Source organism: Crassostrea angulata, chromosome 8 (genome assembly GCF_025612915.1).
Source record: "Crassostrea angulata isolate pt1a10 chromosome 8, ASM2561291v2, whole genome shotgun sequence".
Lineage (NCBI taxonomy): Eukaryota > Metazoa > Mollusca > Bivalvia > Ostreida > Ostreidae > Magallana > Magallana angulata.
This window is the reverse complement of record NC_069118.1, coordinates 1,326,060-1,346,851: the sequence shown is the minus strand read 5'-3', so window position 1 is coordinate 1,346,851 and position 20,792 is coordinate 1,326,060. Positions and strand designations below refer to the sequence as shown.

Genomic DNA, 20,792 nt, shown 5'->3' with positions numbered 1-20,792 from the left:
TTTCCTTCATTTTTTATTTTATAAAGATATTTAGATGTGTTTACATAGTTGAAAAATCACCCAACTCTTTCCAGTTTTCTCCGTTAAGATTACATGTAGGATATGTAAATGTACATTTGACTTTTGAATAACACCAGCAATGATTATTACTTTTGAAATGAGCAAGAAACAATCTATTTTCATCCTTTTAAGGTATATATGCATAAAAAAAGTAGAAAAAAACATGTCAAATTCGAACATTTTTAATGGAATTCTCCTCCGCCTCCAGCTACCCGGGTGTGTTTGAATTTAATTTTATTTAAGGCTGATGTTGAACTTGTTGATCTTACTGTTTTATCATGGTTAAAAAGAGACAAGAAACCAGAATAGATTAGATTTTTAATAAATATGATTGTTAGCTTACTTTTTTTCATGGAAAAAAGAAATCACATGCAGGAATACTTGTCTATTTATTTATCAAAATGCTACAAATCATTCAAGAAACATAAAAAGATCAAATTTTAGTATCATTGATGATTGTTTTCAAACATGTGTGAGAAATGACTCATAGAAATTGCCACAAGTTTCAGAAAATTAGGCAAAAGATTTCAAACCATGACTTTTTATGAAAATCAAAAGATAGGGGGTGGGTATACATGTAAGGGCATTTCTAAGTTATGTGAAGCTTTTATCAAGATAATATCATGTAGATGTATGTTGTATTGAATAAGGTTTCTTATTAAAGGTGGTTGAACAACAATTGACCTCTAAAAGGTCAGGTAAAGATGTTTTACTATGGAGAACCCTGTAAACGTGTGTTGAGTAAAAGAACTTGGAAATGGTGGGTTCACTTAAATGGCCATATGTTTATTAAACCTCAATGGAATTGTCAATATGTGGTATACTTTTTTCTCAGAATTGCATTAGCTTTCTTATTCTAAGACAAAGACATCTGTTCATAAAATGTACTAAGTTAAAGGTAGCAAGGGACGATTCGGATAAAGTACCCGTTAATATTTTTGTAAAATTAAGGTACATCACTACACCTAGACTTATACTTTTTAAGACACTACTTCACAAGATGGCGATTTAAATGTTTTGTTGAACACTTAATATCGTTCGATTGGGTTGTATACCGTCATAGCTAAATGGTTAAAGTATTGGGTTTCTAAACCGTTTGAGTTTTAGTCCGCCTGGAGCTTTTGTTACTGTTTATTGAATTAAATTTTTGAAAATGTAATTGTTCATCCAAATTTGCACATTTTTTGCCTTTTTGACTTAAACACTTCTTATCAATTATGATATCTATCATAATCAAGTAATTTTCTGCTGATTTGAGAAAATATTTCAAGGTGTTTTGAGCCACCTTAAGAGATGCTGTACTTGAAGGCTTATGAGTGTTGCTAAGATTCATAAAATGAATTTTAATGATCATCATTAGAGGGATCTCCCTTGTTGGAATTGGTATGCAATATGAAAACCCCTAATGTTTAATACGTATATTAGAATTGAATGGTGAAACTTGCGGCTAAGACTGTTGTGTTGACTTTACACTGTGAAATTGCAAGTTACAAATGGGAGGTTATATAACTCGAAATTTATGTGGATGGGACATTATATACCTATTCACTGGGTATGAGGATGATAGCAAGTTTATTGTCCTCCAAGACAGCCACTATTTCATGGGCGAAGCCAAGTGAAATAGTTGCTGTTGAGGGGGACAATAAACTGTCTGTCATCCTCACACAACACAACAGTCTTAGTCTGTCTTTCTGTCAGTAAATAGATATAGATATATTAATTATTATCCTGAAGAAAACTTAATTTGTTGGCCATGCAGAATTTCTTGATGATAAACAAATTAGAATTATCGGACTTTGAATTTAATGCTGTGATCGGATTATACCAGAGGTGTTCCGAGTTTAAAAAAGGGAAATCAAATGCTGCCGGTGAATACTTTCGTTGACTATTCACCATGCACAGATAGCATAGAAACTATTTCACAGTTAGATGGAATAGCATGTTTATTCATTGTAATTTTACATAGGAAATATTCACAGAAATATAATAAACTTTACATTGCTAAGTTTCTGACATTTGATGGTGCAACAAGCACACAGTTTGGAAGGTCAAAGGTGACATCTTTTGTATCTGACTCCTTTTCGGCTTTATAACTCAAAAAGTTTATAACCGATTGAAATGAAACTTTGAGAGATTATGTGCAACTATTATGCCTCTAATATAAGATCCTAAAGTTTCTTTGAAAACGACCTTTCCGTTTTTACATTACGTCATTTAAAAAAAAAATTTAAAAAGTCATTTTGTCCGCAGCGTTTCTAAAAACGCTTTAAGATAGAGGCTTGAAATTTTCAATGGTTATGATTTTGTCGTTTTACCTCTGTAATAAGGCTCGAAATGAAAATCTGTCACTTCCGGTCAAAACCGGAAGTGAATCAAATTTTTCGAAAAATTGAATTTTTTGATCAAGTCAAAAATGAATATCTGTTTTGTAGAGCTTATTCAGCTTAATCTAACACTGAAAGCCGTTTTCAAATCGGACGATGCATTAGAGATATCGGGGTTTAAAAATTGATTTTTCCAGAAATTTTGATTCCGCGTCCTTGGTTTAAAAAATAGCGTAATGTTCAAAGTAAAATTAACTCGTACCAAAAATAATTGTTAAGTCGCACCTGAACACATTCGGATTTTTTTGTTCAGTCGTTCTTAAAATCGGAAAGGTTTTTGTTAAGTCGTACTTAAAATCATTCGTATTTTGTTAAGTCGTACCAGGAATATTCGATTTTTTTCATATTTTATATTAGTTACTCTTGTTATTGGTTAAAGAGCTCTGCTTCTTACAGGAACTTCCAGCTTTACTTCCGACATTAACAGAAGACCCACTCGTTGCTTTGCAACGAGCTTTGCTCTAGTTATTAAGGTCTTCCGTTTCCAACGGAAGACCTTATTGTTTTCGTTCGGTTTCTTTTTCCCTATTATTATTATTTTTTTTCTTTTTTTTTCCAACCAATTTTGTGTACGCGATTTCTCTAAAACTACTCGACCGATTTACACGAAACTTTTAGGTCTGATAGATAATGATCTGAACCTTATTGGAAATTTTTTTTAATGATGACGTCACTTCCGGTTTTGAGTTATTTACAATTTAACGATTTTCAGACGGTCGGCTTGTCCAGGGGTAAACTCCTAAACGATTTAAGATATTGAGTTCAAAATTTTAGGGATTGTAGACAAAAGGTTGTAGATCTGACATGTGGTAAATATATTTTCCTGTGACCAAAAGCGCCGAATCTCGCCCGAGCTCGAAAATTACAGTTGAAAAAGCGTCGTGATTTTTCGTGGTTTTCTTTCAATATCTCTTTCCTCGATTGTTTTTTGTTATAACATGTAGAACAAAAAATCTTTATAAAGTCAAGAGCTTTTATGTGACATCAAGAAAAAGGGGCCGGCCCTTCAAATAAGGGGCTGAGGGGGCTCTAAATTCTTTTAATGATAACTTTTCACTGTGAAAAAATTAGTGATACGTTATAGAAGCAATTATGTTTATTCTAACGTTATATACCTAGACATGGCAATCATTTACTCCTATGTTACGTAATTAGGGATTTTAAGGGGCCAGAAGTCCAAAACTTTGATGCTTAATATCTCAAAATGGAGGAAAATTTTGAAAAGCAATATTGAACAAAAGATGCTCAGAATATTGAGCTTAACAATAATCAACCATAATTTCTTTGTTATGCGGTCCTTAAAAGGAGTTGCAGGGTCGGCCCCTAAAACGACCCTCTCAAGATATCTCGAGAATGGTACAAAATTTGTAAACACTCGTTGAACAAAAAGTGTTTGAATTGATTAGAGCTTTCATTTAAAATCAAGAAAAAGGGGCTGGCCCTTCAAATAAGGGGCTGAGGGGGCTCTAAAGTATTTAAATGATAACTTGTTACCGTGAAATATTTTGTGATGCGTTATAGAGGCAATTATGTTCATTCTTATGTTATTTACCTATACATGGCAATCATTTACTTATATGTTACGTAATTAGGGGTTTTAAGGGGCTAGAAGTCCAAAACTTTGATGCTCAATATCTCAAAATGGAGGACAATTTTGATAAGCAATATTGAACAAAAGATGCTCAGAATATTGAGCTTAACAACCTGTAACCATAATTTCTTTGTTTTGCAGTCCCTAAAAGGAGTTACAGGGTCGGCCCCTAAAACGACCCTCTGAAGATATCTCGAGAACGGTACAAAATTTGTAAACACTTGTTGAACAAAAAGTGTTTGAATTGATTAGAGCTTTCATTTTAAATCATGAAAAAGGGGCTGGCCCTTTAAATAAGGGGCTAAGGGGGCTCTAAAGTATTTAAATGATAACTTGTTACCGTGAAATATTTTGTGATGCGTTATAGAGGCAATTATGTTCATTCTTATGTTATTTACCTATATATGGCAGTCATTTACTCCTATGTTACGTAATTAGGGATTCTAAGGGGCCAGAAGTCCAAAACTTTGATGCTCAATATTTCAAAATAGAGGAAAATTTTGAAAAGCAATATTGAACAAAAGATGCTCTAAATATTTAGCTTAACAATTTGCAACCATAATTTCTTTGTTATGCGGTCCTTAAAAGGAGTTACAGGGTCGGCCCCTAAAACGACCCTGTCAAGATATCTCGAGAATGGTACATAATTTATAAACACTTCTTGAACAAAATGTGTTTGAATTGACAAGAATACTCTTATGACATCAAAAAAGGGGCTGGCCCTTCAATTAAGGGGCTGGTGGGGCTCTAAAGTCTTTTAATGATACATTTTTACTGTAAAATATGTTGTGATACGTTATAGAGGCAATTCAGTTTATTCTAAGGTTATTCATCTATACATGGTTATCTTTCACTCGTATGTTATGTAATTAGGGATTTTAAGGGGCCAGAAGTCCAACACTTTGATCTTCAATCTGGAAAGCAGTATTTAACAAAAGATGCTCAAAATAATGTGCTTAACAATGTACAACCATTCATTGTTTGTTATCTGGACCTTAAACGGAGTTTTAGGACCGGATAACAAAACAATTTTTCCCAGATATCTCAAAAAACGGTAACCAATTTCTAAATACTTATTAGCGGTACACAAAAATACATTTTCACTAAAATTAATGAAAAGGAGCTGATCCCTCAAAAAGGGACACCAAATGGATAGATAGTCGTTCACCCATTACACTCATAGATTCCGCCTCCTTTTCTTGATACGTTTCGTTGACGAAGATCAAGAGTAAGGTCATTCCTTATTCTAAAAATCAGACGGAAGACCTCCTCGTTGCTCGCAACGAGATCGTGTCTAGTTAGGGTCTTCCGTTTTCAACGGAAGACCCTCTTGTTATTCTTCGGTTTCTTTTTATTATTATTATACTTTTTCTTTTTTTTTCTGACTCCTTCTCGGCTTTATAACTCAAAAAGTTTCCAACCGATTTTGATGAAATTCTCAGAGATAATGTGAAACTATTATCCCTCAAAGATGTTAAAGTTTTCTTGACAACGTCACTTCCATTTTTACGTTACGTCATTTTTAAAATTTTCAAAAAGTCATTTTGTCCGCGGCGTTTCTCAAAAACGCTTTAAGATAGAGGCTCGAAATTTTCAATGGTTATGATTTAGTCGATTTACCTCTGTAATAAGGCTCGAAATGAAAATCTGTCATTTCTGGTCGAAACCGGAAGTGAAACAAATTTTTCGAAAAAATGAATTTTCTGATCAAATCAAAAACGAATATGCCCTTTGTAGAGCTTATTAAGCTGAATCTAACACTGAAATCTGTTTTAAAATCGGACAATGCATAACAGAGATATCGGGGTTTAAAAATTGATTTTTCCGGAAATTTTAATTCCGCTTCCTTGGTTTAAAAAATAGCGTAATATTCATAGTAAAATTAACTTGTACCAAAAATAATTGTTAAGTCGTACTTGAACACATTCGGATTTTTTTTGTTAAGTCGTTCTTGAAATCGGAAATGTTTTTGTTAAGTCGTACTTAAAATCATTCGTATTTTGTTAAGTCGTACCAGGAATAATTCGATTTTTTCATCTTTTTATTTGCGTAGTCTTGTTGTTGGTTTAAGAGCTCTGCTTCTAACAGGAACTTCCAGCTTTACTTCCGACATTAACGGAAGACCCACTCGTTGCTTTGCAACGAGCTTTGCTCTAGTTATTATTATTATTCTTTTTCTTTTCTTCTGACTCCTTTTTTGCTTCATAACTCAAAAAGTTTTTAACCGATTTTGATGAAATTTTCAGAGATGTTTGCAAGTTGGCGTCCCTCAAAAATGTTAAAGTTTTATAAAGAACGTCACCTCCGTTTTGACGTGACGTCATTTTTAAAAATTTCAAAAAGTCATTTTGTCCCGGACTTTTCTCAAAAACGCTTTAAGAAAGAGGCTTGAAAATTTCAATGGTGATGATTTGGTCGATTTACCTCTGTAATAAGGCTGGAAATGAAAATCTGTCACTTTCGGCCGAAACAGAAGTGAAACAAATTTTTCGAAAAAATGAATTTTCTGATCAAATGAAAAATGAATATGTGTTTTGTAGAGCTTATGAAGCTGAATCTAACCCTGAAAGCCGTTTTAAAATCGGACGATGCATTACAGAGATATCGGGGTTTAAAAATTGATTTTTCCGGAAATTTTGATTCCGCGTCCTTGGTTTAAAAAATAGCATAATGTTTATCGTAAAGTTAACTCGTACCAAAAATAATTGTTAAGTCGTACTTGAACAATTCGGATTTTTTTTGTTAAGTTGTTCTTGAAATCGGAAAGGTGTTTGTTAAGTCGTACTTAAAATCATTCGTATTTTGGTAAGTCGTACCAGGAATAATTCGATTTTTTTATCTTTTCATTTTAGTTACTCTTGTTATTGGTTTAAGAGCTCTGCTTCTTACAGGAACTTCCAGCTTTACTTCCGACATTAACGGAAGACCCACTCGTTGCCTTGCAACGAGCTTTGCTCTAGTTATTATTCTTTTTCTTTTCTTCTGACTCCTTTTTTGCCTCATAACTCAAAAGGTTTTTAACCGATTTTGATGAAATTTTTAGAGATTTTTGCAAGTTGGCGTTCCTCAAAAATGTAAAAGTTTTAGAGAGAACGTCACCTCCGTTTTGACGTGACGTCATTTTTAAAAATTTCAAAAAGTCATTTTGTCCCGGACTTTTCTCAAAAACGCTTTAAGATAGAGGCTTGAAATTTTGAATGGTTATGATTTGATCGATTTACCTCTGTAATAAGGCTGGAAATGAAAATCTATCACTTCCGGTAGAAACCGGAAGTAAAACAAATTTTTCGAAAAAATGAATTTTCTGATTTAATCAAAAATGTATATGTGTTTTGTAGAGCTTATTAAGCTGAATCTAACACCGAAAGCCGTTTTAAAATCGGACGATGCATTACAGAGATATCGGGGTTTAAAAATTGATTTTTCCGGAAATTTTGATTCCGCGTCCTTGGTTTAAAAAATAGCGTAATGTTCAACGTAATATTAACTCGTACCAAAAATAATTGTTAAGTCGTACTTGGACACATTCGGATTTTTTTTGTTAAGTCGTTCTTGAAATCAGAAAGGTTTTTGTTAAGTCGTACTTAAAACCATTCGGATTTTGTTAAGTCGTACCAGGAATAATTCGATTTTTTTCATCTTTTTATTTTAGTTACCCTTTCTATTGGTTCAAGAGCTCTGCATCTTACAGGAACTTCCAGCTTTACTTCCTACATGAACGGAAGACCCACTCGTTGCTTTGCAACGAGCTTTGCTCTAGTTATTATTATTCTTTTTCTTTTCTTCTGACTCCTTTTTTGCTTCATAACTCAAAAAGTTTTGAACCGATTTTGATGAAATTTTCAGAGATGTTTGCAAGTTGGCGTCCCTCAAAAATGTTAAAGTTTTATAAAGAACGTCACCTCCGTTTTGACGTGACGTCATTTTTAAAAATTTCAAAAAGTCATTTTGTCCCGGACTTTTCTCAAAAACGCTTTAAGAAAGAGGCTTGAAAATTTCAATGGTGATGATTTGGTCGATTTACCTTTGTAATAAGGCTGGAAATGAAAATCTGTCACTTCCGGTCGAAACCGGAAGTGAAACAAATTTTTCGAAAAAATGAATTTTCTGATCAAATGAAAAATGAATATGTGTTTTGTAGAGCTTAATTAGCTGAATCAAACACTGAAAGCTGTTTTAAAATCGGACGATGCATTACAGAGATATCGGGGTTTAAAAATTGATTTTTCCGGAAATTTTGATTCCGCGTCCTTGGTTTAAAAAATAGCGTAATGTTCAAAGTAATATTAACTCGTACCAAAAATAATTGTTAAGTCGTACTTGAACAATTCGGATTTTTTTTGTTAAGCTGTTCTTCAAAACGGAAAGGTGTTTGTTAAGTCGTACTTAAAATCATTCGGATTTTGTTAAGTCGTACCAGGAATAATTCGATTTTTTTATCTTTTCATTTTAGTTACTCTTGTTATTGGTTTAAGAGCTCTGCTTCTTACAGGAACTTCCAGCTTTACTTCCGACATTAACGGAAGACCCACTCGTTGCTTTGCAACGAGCTTTGCTCTAGTTCTTTTTCTTTTCTTCTGACTCCTTTTTTGCTTCATAACTCAAAAAGTTTTTAACCGATTTTGATGAAATTTTCAGAGATGTTTGCAAGTTGGCGTCCCTCAAAAATGTTAAAGTTTTATAAAGAACGTCACCTCTGTTTTGACGTGACGTCATTTTTAAAAATTTCAAAAAGTCATTTTGTCCCGGACTTTTCTCAAAAACGCTTTAAGAAAGAGGCTTGAAAATTTCAATGGTGATGATTTGGTCGATTTACCTCTGTAATAAGGCTGGAAATGAAAATCTGTCACTTCCGGTCGAAACCGGAAGTGAAACAAATTTTTCGAAAAAATGAATTTTCTGATCAAATGAAAAATGAATGTGTTTTTTAGAGCTTAATTAGCTGAATCAAACACTGAAAGCTGTTTTAAAATCGCACAATGCATTACAGAGATATCGGGGTTTTAAAATTGATTTTTCCGGAAATTTTGATTCCGCGTCCTTGGTTTAAAAAATAGCGTAATGTTCAAAGTAATATTAACTCGTACCAAAAATAATTGTTAAGTCGTACTTGAACAATTCGGATTTTTTTTGTTAAGTTGTTCTTGAAATCGGAAAGGTTTTTGTTAAGTCGTACTTAAAATCATTCGTATTTTGTTAAGTCGTACCAGGAATAATTCGATTTTTTTATCTTTTCATTTTAGTTACTCTTGTTATTGGTTTAAGAGCTCTGCTTCTTACAGGAACTTCCAGCTTTACTTCCGAAATTAACGGAAGACCCACTCGTTGCTTTGCAACGAGCTTTGCTCTAGTTCTTTTTTTTTTTTCTGACTCCTTTTCGGCTTTATAACTCAAAAAGTTTACAACCGATTTTGATGAAATTTTCAGAGGTTGTTTGCAACTATAATACCTCAAAGTTTGTGAAGTTTCTTTGAAAACGTCACTTCCGTTTTTACGTTACGTCATTTTTAAAATTTTCAAACAGTCATTTTGTACGCGGCGTTTCTCGAAAACGCTTTAAGATAGAGGCTTGAAATTTTCAATGGTAATGATTTAATCGATTTACCTCTGTAATAAGGCTGGATATGAAAATCTGTCACTTCCGGTCGAAACCGGAAGGGAATCAAATTTTTCGAAAAAATGAATTTTCTGATCAAATCAAAAATGAATATGTGTTTTATAGAGCTTATTTAGCTGAATCTAACACTGAAAGCCGTTTTAAAATCGGACGATGCATTACAGAGATATACGAGTTCAAAAAATGATTTTTCCGGAAATTTTGATTCCGCGTTTTTGGTTAAGAAATTAGTATCAAGTTCTTGGTTAAATTAACTTGTACCTAAAAATTAATTGTTAAGTCGTACTGTAACACATTCGGATTTTTTTTGTTAAGTCGTTCTTCAAATCGGAAAGGTTTTTGTTAAGTCGTACGTAAAATTATTCGGTTTTTGTTAAGTCGTACCAGGAATAATTCGATTTTTTCATCTTTTTCTTTAAGGTACTCTTGTTATTGGTTTAAGAGCTCTGCTTCTTATAGGAACTTCCAGCTTTACTTCCGACATTAATGGAAGACCCACTCGTTGCTTTGCAACGAGCTTTGCTCTAGTTTTCTTTATATATTCCTATGTAAAAAGTTAATATTTTCATTTTCCATCTAATAATTTGATAAGACATACATGAAACTAGTCTTATCTTTTACTTTTGTCAGAAATTCCATCTCAAAGACTGATACCCTTTGTAAAATGTTTTCTAGATCCAAAATTGTCATCACAAATTATCTTGAAGTCAAAGGCTTGAATGACAACTCCAGTACTAGTAACACATTAAGTTATATATAGATCTCCTTTATTTTACAACCGAAACGTTCAAAAGGAAAAGCAGAGGGCTAAATGAAACAAACTTCTAATTATCAGTGACACATGGTAATAAAGAGCCCTTCTCAATACAGACCATAGTTTACTATACAGATTATGCTACACAGTCATTCTTTTGTCGTTTAGTCCGTTTTTTTCGACCTTTGCGTCGAGCAGCTCGCTGGGCAGCAAAGTCTTCCTTGAAATCTGCATGGTAATCTCTGGGAATAAAAAAAGACACGAGCCTCTAATCATCTAATCAGTCAAACCATTCATACAAATGACAACTTGTACCTTAATCCTGTTCTATCTGAAGTATTCAGTATTCAGTCATACTCACAAATACAGCGATGTATAAAATGAAAAATTATCTACTGTTCTATATGAAGAAAATTTAGGATCACTGTTTAAATAAGTAATGATACGTACTGATTGTTTTTCCATCCAATGGAATGTCTCAAATTTTGTTATAATCATATAAATTGGTCATATTTGTCTGTTTTCGGCTGAGTTTTCAAAGTTTAAAAATGCTTGCTTCTGTTGTCAGAAAAACGAAATATGTTAAACATATGTTGCAACCTTTTCATGGAAAACTACAGCAATTTTCTGAATGCATGGATCTAGAAAAGGGGGTTAAAGGAAGGGCATGTCAGAGGGGTTAAATTAGAACTATCCCAGATCCCTGCCTGGAGACAATGTATGATATCTGCGTTAAATAACCTGAATCATGATTGAAAATAAAACTTTATGTTTCAACATTTTTAATGAAAATGTAACAATTCATACCTGAACAGCCCATGCTCTCTGAGTCTGACCAGTGAGGCCTCTGGGTGTTTAGGGTAGTAGTTTATGATTTCCGAATCTTTGTACTTGGGCCTACTCTTTTTAGTAGAGGTCCGTGTTTGCTCTGCTTTATTTTGTATTTTTCCTTTGGACTTAAGTTTCTGAACACCGTTATCGCAACATTTCAAAGTAGTTGTGGTATTATGGTTACCTTCGCATATTTGAAATCGTTCTGCATGTCTTACATGCTGAGCGAATTAACGTTTGCTAACTTTTTATTGATCATTTAAAAAGATTAGAATATTTTTGTTAATGTTAATGAAAAAGTGCTTTTTAATAAATTTTTGTACGCTCTATGAAAGATAACACATACTTGCAAGAAAAAAATACATAGTTAATATTTCTTTCACGAATTGTTAATCTAAAATTTAACATAATGACATGACTATTAATTCTGTTATAATTCATAAACAAATCAAATATAAGTCAAGTTTTAAGTTTCAAATAAATTCCTGTTTTTGGCTTAAATAAGAATAACAACATATTCGATAAAATCTATTTCTGCTCAAATAACTTCCGACTGAGTCAGTAGCGACAATCTGGTCGAAGTTAAATTACAGAGGGTTTTTCAACAGAGCGAGTGCTCGCCAAAATTTGGGTGTTGTATAGGGAATTTTAACAAGCGCTTGCGCTCTGTTGAACCCGCCTATGGGTACAATGGATGGAATTGAAAATTACCACGTCTAAAAATAGCATTAACATTGTTCACCTTAAAATGGATTCTCTCAACCAAGGAATGTAAGTGTATAAAATCTTAAATTATATTTTAAATGTAAACAGGTAGAATATATTAGAAAAGAATAGAATAATTTTCGATTTAGTATAAGAAATAAATAATATCGGACAGAATAGAATAACCTAACCAGTATAGAATAATTTACGAAATCAGGGGCTAAAGCTGGCACCCGACGTTACAAATATTTCTTTTTATGATAAAATTGCTCACAGTTACAATATTGCACTATTCCTTACTTGTCACACGAATTTAATAGAAGCTGAAACAAAATGAAAGTTAAAAAATACCCATAAAAGGGAAATCCCCATGCTTAAAATAGCATAACGTTTTGAATGATATGTAGTAACCAGGTGCATATAAAAATCTGACAGTACTAGTTGCTCGCGTATCTTTTTGGTCGTAGTTCCCTTGTATTATATAAAATACCGTAGTAGAGAGTTTGCGACCCAAACAGTACACAGGTACAACCCGGGGTCTGAAAAAGATTGACTTACAAATCCGTTTGTTTTTGTGACATCCTTGTACATGTATATATTTATGTCATTTTGGATCTTAAAACCAAACCGGGAACCAGTTTTTTGTTAGAATATAGGTGAAATTAATATTTTATCCGATTTATCTGGCCTTGAATAAAAAGCAATCGAAAGTGGTAACACGGTGTTTTTTATATATATATATATATATATATATATATATATATATATATATATATATATATATATATATATATATATATATATATATATATATATATATATATATATATATATATATTTATATATATTAATTAAGCAGCGAATGATATGTTCTATGTGTAAATGAGCAGCAGAATAAAAACAAACTTAAACGTTTGCCAAATATAAGTTGGATATTTACAACTGAGAACATGAAATACAATAGCCATACACACAATACCCATATTAGCAACTGAAATAATTAAAACAGACCCGTTAAGTCTGTCACTATACTTAGTCTTTAAAAATAATGTGACATATTTGTGTAAGTGTACTAGAGAATAAAGAAGTATGCATAATAAGTATTAAAGCAAGATACATAGACTTTTAATGGTAATATCCTTCCATGAGTTTCACTCATTTCAATTATGCATGTTGCCTTATCTAGAGTTTCCTTGTAGATGTAAACTAAGTATTAATGCCACCAGCGGCATCTTCTCTCTGACTGAATCAGCCAAAACTGCTCGAAAGTTGTGATTTAAGAAAGAGGTTCTCTTCAAATTAGGAATTACATTCATCTGTCAATAGTTTGTAGTCTGTCATAATCTTTTCATATTCATATGTGACCGCGTAGATTTTTACGGTGCTATCTAGAACTGCATCCACCATGCGCAGTACGAACGGGGTAGAGGAATACAAGTAATAAGGTTGAGGCGCGCTGTGGGCCATAAAGTAAAAACGAAGATTAGGTGTGCCGTATACCCAAAGGTCCACCAATATGCAATTTCAGAGAAATTAAAGACAATTAATGCAGGATTCCGAATTTATTGGACGAGACTCAACGATGGCAACAGTTTCATAAAATTCTTAGTACCAAATAAACAGGCATGTTTCTAACAAGACAGATATCGCCAGTATTGACTTCCGAACTCAGACTATAGGTGAGTCGGGCGACTGGCCAAGCCTGTCCGCCTTATTCTGGACTGACTATCGACAAATGTATAACTGTATATAAGAATCTGAACAATGAGTAAACTTGACAGGTGATGGCATTAGGTAAGGTGAGTGAAAGGGTCACAGATATAAAATACTTAATAATTCAATGAGTCTTTGTTTTAACAGATAAGCAGTTCGTTCTTGAGACACAACACTCTGTCACTTTGAATCATAATTAGAGTCCGAAAAGTGTCAATCACTAATTGAATAAGGCCACATCAATATAAATTATTGTACGTCGGACCCCGCGCGCTCGTATTTTAACAAAACTGTACAAATAATTTTATTATTAAGGTGGCTCACTACACCGTGAAAGATTTTCTCAAATCAGCAGAAAATTTCTTGATTATGATAGATATCATAATGGATAAGAAGTATTTAGGCCTAATAGGCAAAAAACCCCGCAATTTTGGATGAAAATTATAATTTCAAAAATTTAATTCAGTTAACATGTACAAAAGCTCCAGGCAGATTCGAACTCATGATCTGCGTTTCACAAGCCTGATACTTTAACCACTGAGCTATGACGATATACATCTGAATCGATTGAAACAACAGTTCAACAAAACATTTAAATCGCCATCTTGTGACGTAGTGTCTTAAAAAGTATAAGAGTACGTGTAATGAGGTACCTTAATTTTCCGCTTCCAGAAATTCTACGCTATTTTCTGTTCTATTTCCACTTTTTTTTTCGTATTTTAACCAGTTTTAATATATAGATTAGGAACAAGTGAAAAAATATAATCGTCCGCACATTTTTTTATATACCGCCTAAGATTTTGCATACATATAAAAATAATTTTATTATTTAATCGCTCGCCTGCTCCATCCTTTTTTTTCATTGGATGTCCGACGAGCAAGAAATTATATTGATGTGGCCTTAGTAACTTTGAACGAAATAAACTGTGAGAATACATTAAAAAACAGATATTGAATTTGAAAAGTAAAGTCCAAAATAAAATGAACAGTGAAATTTGCACGGTGATAACCTATCACTATAGTTGCTGATTGGAGCATTAATTGTGTATATGGCTACAGTGCTTCATGTTCTCAATTGTAATATTCTACTTCTATTTTGCAAATGGCATAAAACACTAGCTGTTTACATAAGACTTTATATTTAACCATTTTACAAGGTTATCATTTTCACAAACTTATTGTTCAAGGGCAGGTATTCGGCTAGAATAATTTTTTCACCGTTATTTCAACAATAACCGATTCCCGGTTGGGTTTACAGGATACATACATATATATATATATATATATATATATATATATATATATATATATATATATATATATATATATATATATATATATATATATATATATATATATATATAAGTGTGTCCTATAATTACACCATTTAAACAAACGGCATTTATGAGTCCGTCTTTTTCAGACCTCCGGTTGTACATGTGTACCTTGGTCGCAACTCTCTACTACTTTTATTTTACATATAATACAAGGGGACTACGACCAAACATATATAGGGACCACTCTACTTCTGATGATACTTTTTAAGCTAAATGTAGACACAATGAGTAAATTAAGCTGTGCTGTTAAAAAGAAAATTGTAAGAGAAGAAGTATTGGAGCATCCAATGTATATAATTTTATATTGGTATTGATATTGACAGGAGTGAGGGAATGAAAAACATGTCAGAGTCAGTGTTTGTGGGACTGTGTGAGATAATGGGGACCTCACAACAGGTGGCCGGAAGGAGGGAGGGAACGGTCATCAGGGAAATGGTGATCAGACGAATTACACCTAATGATGGGATCATTCAGATGGATAGTGGAAGTAGGAAAGAAGGTTTCAGGCTGAAGGGATCAGATATGGACACTATGTTCTGGCCAAACAACCACCGAGTGATCATGGACATGTCTCAGTCTGAGTACTACAACACAGCCAATACAACTTTGATTCTCTCTGACAGTTCTGAGAGTCCACCAGGATTCACTTTACTTCAGTTATTGACACCATCAAGATACAATGAAGTCCAATCAGCGTGTGTTAGAATAAACAACAGAGTCTATATATCTAGTTCTATATACAGAGGGTTAACTGGTTCAATTGTATTTTCTGATTCCCAAATATGTGGACCCGTTAGTACTGGTATTAGAAGGGGAGTAGAATATGATCATGCCTGGTGTTTTGTGTGTGACTTTTGGCCGCAGTCTGCATGCTCATGGCTTGACCGATGTCACTCCTGGCCTGATCCTGAAGTTGTCAATGACATTTTCAGAAATGGATGTCACTATATACCAATAGGCGCAAGAGGACCCCCTGAGGATGAAGAGTGGAAGATTTTTTTTTTCCAAGGCAGAATTTAAACTTGTGTCCTCAATGAATCACAGTCAGTTTTTGACTTATGGATTGCTTAAAATATTCAAAAAGGAAGTTATCAATCACGAAATTATTTTTGGGCAATCATTCCGTGCAGATACCTGTGGATTGTTGAGTTCCTATCACATAAAGACAGCAATTCTTTGGACCATTCAACAAAACACACTACCTCATTGGAATCCACAAAATCTTTTAGCCGGTTTCTGGGTCTGCTTTAAACTCCTTCTTAAATGGGTGTATGAGGGAGTTTGTCCCAACTTTTTCATCCCACAAAGCAATTTGTTCCAGAGAGAAATCCATGGCTCAGCACAAAACAAATTGTTCCTACAGTTACATGAATTGTACAACAAAGGTCTGGCCTGTCTGTTAAAGAGTCCCTCTATCAGGTCCTACATCATTGATGTCATGTACAATCCCAGACTCTCTCTTTGTACAGATGAGATTGTTATGTCCGAAGTTGATAGTGATCTAGAACTTGTCAAACAATGTTGTTCAACTGATAATCTGATCTCAGACCTTCGTCCCCTTGTACAAGCTATACTTCAAGTAGAACAATTGGTAGATTCTCCTCTGTGTCAGTATCAAGCTGTCGCGTTACGGAATCTTGCATCTGCCTTCTTTAAGAATACTGCAATTATAATACATAACATACACACTAACACGGGTGTTAACAAAGATGTATATACTGCTGACAAAATGTCCTGTCGCATGCTGAAATTAGCAGCCAAGTTTGGGTGTATATCTGACATGTTGTACATTGCCATGTATTATTACAAGACACTCAGATACAGGGAAGCTTTATCTGTTATAGAGGTTACAAAGGTCAAGTTAGCACAGCCATATCTAATGTATAGGGGACATGTAGACAGAGAGATGTTTACTGAAGCTGTAGGCGGACAGTCATGGTCTGTAAAGATGAGACAGGCTGTAGCAATGGATATCAAACTTAGAACACTAATCTATTATATCAGTGAACTAACACCAGAACAACAGTCTGCTGAAAAGAACAGGGAGCCTATATTATATGTCCCAATATTTGTGATGTTACACTTCCTAGAGTTCCTGTGTCACAGACACATTGATACAACACTATCACAAGCAGCTCTAGATGAGCTACTGGTCGTAGTCCACTGTGATCAGGGACTGTATGTATCTGAATACTGCAGAGACATCTCCTGGGAGATCCTGGGGATCTGTCAGCAGATCACAGGGAACCTCCAGGCTGCTCTATACTCATACCAACAGTCACTCACACAATATCCATTCCACAAAATACAAACTGCCACACAGAGGAGAATACAGGATGTGGTTCAGTCAATTCCATTAACATAATACAATATGTTTAGATTAACATTACTAGAAACATCAATATTTATATTTGATCAGTGAAAAAGTGGTTCAATATCAATTAAGATATGTTGCTATTATTACATTGTATTGTACATGTGCTTATGGTTAATTAAACATTACCTAACTCAAAAAATTATTTTAATTATAAGTTCACATTGAAATGTTATTCTGAATTATTTCAGTGATCCTCAATTTTTTTTCTCATGTTTTTGTTGCAATACTTAACAAAAATCTATAAATAATATAGTGATTCCCATTGTATTACCGGTATATGTATTTATAACATAATATTTACATATTAAAAGAATCTTCACCATTCTTTAAAAATCCACTTTATTTTATTTGTTTTGTTTTTTTGCCAACGATGAAAAATTAGTTCTTAACTACCGGTACATGTAGTTTAAACCGGTTTGTTTGCCTTCGAATGTACAAACCTTAAGTTTCAAATGCATTGTTAATGTCAACTCTAACACCTAAAATAAATATTATAAAATCATTTGTTGTTGTCTTTTTAAAAATATTTTTGATGATGATTAAAACTTTTGCACAGACCATATGAACTGTCCTCTGACTTCCAAATATTGTACTTACATGTACATGTGCAAGACAACCTTCACTACAGACACCTGACGTTATATATTTTTCTCAAAACTAAAATATAGGCCTATACCCTATATCTACATTGTATAATGTATTATTAGATATAGGGTACATATATGTATACACAAATACAATGTGTATATTTTTATTATGAGAAAAATATACGTCAGGTGCCTGTGACTTTCACAAATAGTTCTTCTATGTAATGCATTGATGGACAATAACAGCGAAGTTATCCTACTTCTTTAATATAAAAAAGTAGGGAAAAAAATTAGAGAAAAGGAGAAAGTGAGGTCCTATATAAACAATAAAAACGATTAAATGTTGATAGATCGACGCTTATTGTGAATATTTTTTCTACAATGATTGCTAGTTTTATAACATTAGAACAAGAGGCCAAAGGGCCATATTGCTCACCTGAGCAACAATATACAGTTGTTGACTGGGTGCAATGGCAACAGTTGATCTGTCCGACCAGCTCGCAAACTGTTGCCTAAGGCTGAAGGTATTGTGCAACAGTTGCGAGCCGGTCCTACAAATCAACTGTTGCCGGAAACACAGTCAACAACTGTTTTGTTACACCCCTACTATTTTAATCACCGATCAACAGTCTTATTTTAACAGTCGATTTTAACAGTTCAGATACAACAGTTCCAGTTCAACAGTCAACATGCTGGATTTTCTTTTCGTATAGAGTTATATAGTAACTGTTTTACAGGGGTATGACAACAGCCAATCAAATAAATATTACATTATCAAATTTAAAATATCTTGAAATCTTAACAATCTATCTTGCACAAACAGTTAAAAAATTTATCCACATATTACTGTGATAAACATGAAGCCCCTTTTGTTGTGTTTGTATTTAAGAGAAGACTCTTTTCAGAATTTTTAACCCCCCCCCTTGTGACCCCATTTTTAGACGGGGTCACGTGACCCCGTCTATTGGTTTACTGTCAGTCGAAGTCTCAAATCGGAAGGCACGCGTAGAACACATGAATTGAGTCTACGCGTAAGAAAATAGTGCAGAAAGTTTTCATGCATTTCATTAAAATGTATTATAAAAACACGCATTAAATCTTTTTAAGTCCTCTGTGTATAAACAAAATTCTATTTAGAAAATAAACAAATAGTTTTATTGATAAAAATATTCTTGCTCGGGTTCAAATGTGGAATGAGTTACATGTACGTAACTGAATGCACAGCGCCGTTGACGAATCAGTTGGTGTACGAGCTCATTAATCAATAGAAGGGGTTGATGGTGGAATCGAAATTAAAGTTCCCAAACACAATGTGTCATTTTTGAAAAGTTGTGAATTTTATTTTGTCAATCTTTCACCTTAATACTACCAAACTTCATGCGCAAGCCGAAGCTAAAATCGGGACGGGTTCTACACAGATGTTTTACAAATTAAATAGGCGTTTCATTGGCTTCCAGTCTACTTGCGGTATGACTGCTGTTCGTCTCTAAAGGAATTTTGTACAAAGAAAATAAAAACAAGTTAGAATTTGCCTTCTCGTTCCTTGGCTCTTTAGTTGATTAAACTGAATTCAACTTTTAAACAATGCATTGTAAGCAAAATCTATAATAGATTATACATTTTGGAAGACTTATACATCATATGATATATACAATCTCATCGATTGAAGAACCAAGTTAAATGTTAATGTTAATTACTTTGTGAAAAGTCAATAAGTTTTCAAAAAGTAATTTAAAAACTAAATAAAGAGTTTTTGTAAATATTTCATAATTAAAACATGCTTAAAATATTTACAGGTTCATGTTCATATTCACTATCAGGTTCAAATTTCATGACTTATACAAGATTGCTGTTGCACTTGTAGTTCTCAAAGTAAGGCTGGTCCCGTAATATTTACACGCTAATGGCGGAGTTGACAATCTCTGTTATTTATGTCTCTGATTTTCGGAGTTTGATTTTTGATGAAAGGAACGGTTGTATCGTAATTCGTGTAGGTGATGCACGACTTTACACAAAAAAGTAGTAAGTGGCGAACGGATTTATTTTGACCTATTAATTTTGCATGAATCGCAAATGAAGAAAATCGTGTCAGATAAGTCGGTCTTGAAAATCAAAATGGCGACCGTGACAAATCTTTTCATTGTCAAAGTTCTTGGAATCTTATTGTAAAAAAATATTTCTAACGTCAGGTGCCTGTGTTTGTTATCGGTATACAAATGGTCACTTTGTTTGTTAATTCAGCAGTTTTAGAGTTTTCGGGGTTTTCATAAAACTTTTATTATGGATACCGTCTGACTTGTGGGTTTCCCTTGGATCACAAAATTGAATAAATCTAATGATTAAAATTATCTACTTTGATATAATAGTTGTTTGATTTTCCCGTTTAGTAGTAATTTTTAAAATTTTTCCTTGGGATTATATTTTACATAATATACCGTTGTGTCAATTTTCTACAATTATGAAGGCCGGGATTGAGTAAAATTTAGACAAAGTATCAGACAATTGCAAAAAATCCAAATTAACAAAGATTGCAACAACTAATTCAAACTCATAAATTTGGAAACATATTCGAGGAAATCCAGGACAATTACAAATTCAAACTTTCAAGACCCCGTCTTTCAGTACTCTCAGTACTTTGATTCTCAAGGGAATAATGTTTTGGAATCTGCACAGCCTGTGTTTTCACACAAGTTCCAGCATTTTTCTTTATATATTCCTATGTAAAACGTTAATATTTTCATTTTCCATCTAATAATTTTATAAGAAAAATGTGAAACTAGTCTTATCTTTTGCGTTTGTCAGAAATTCTGTCTCAAAGACTGATAACCTTTGTAAA

At 33.3% G+C, this 20,792-nt stretch overlaps 1 pseudogene; it reads left to right on the top strand.

The window, feature by feature from the left end:
- Positions 1-15,321: 15,321 nt before the first annotated feature.
- On the top strand, positions 15,322-17,439 carry LOC128158677 (uncharacterized; annotated as a pseudogene).
- Positions 17,440-20,792: the final 3,353 nt, after the last annotated feature.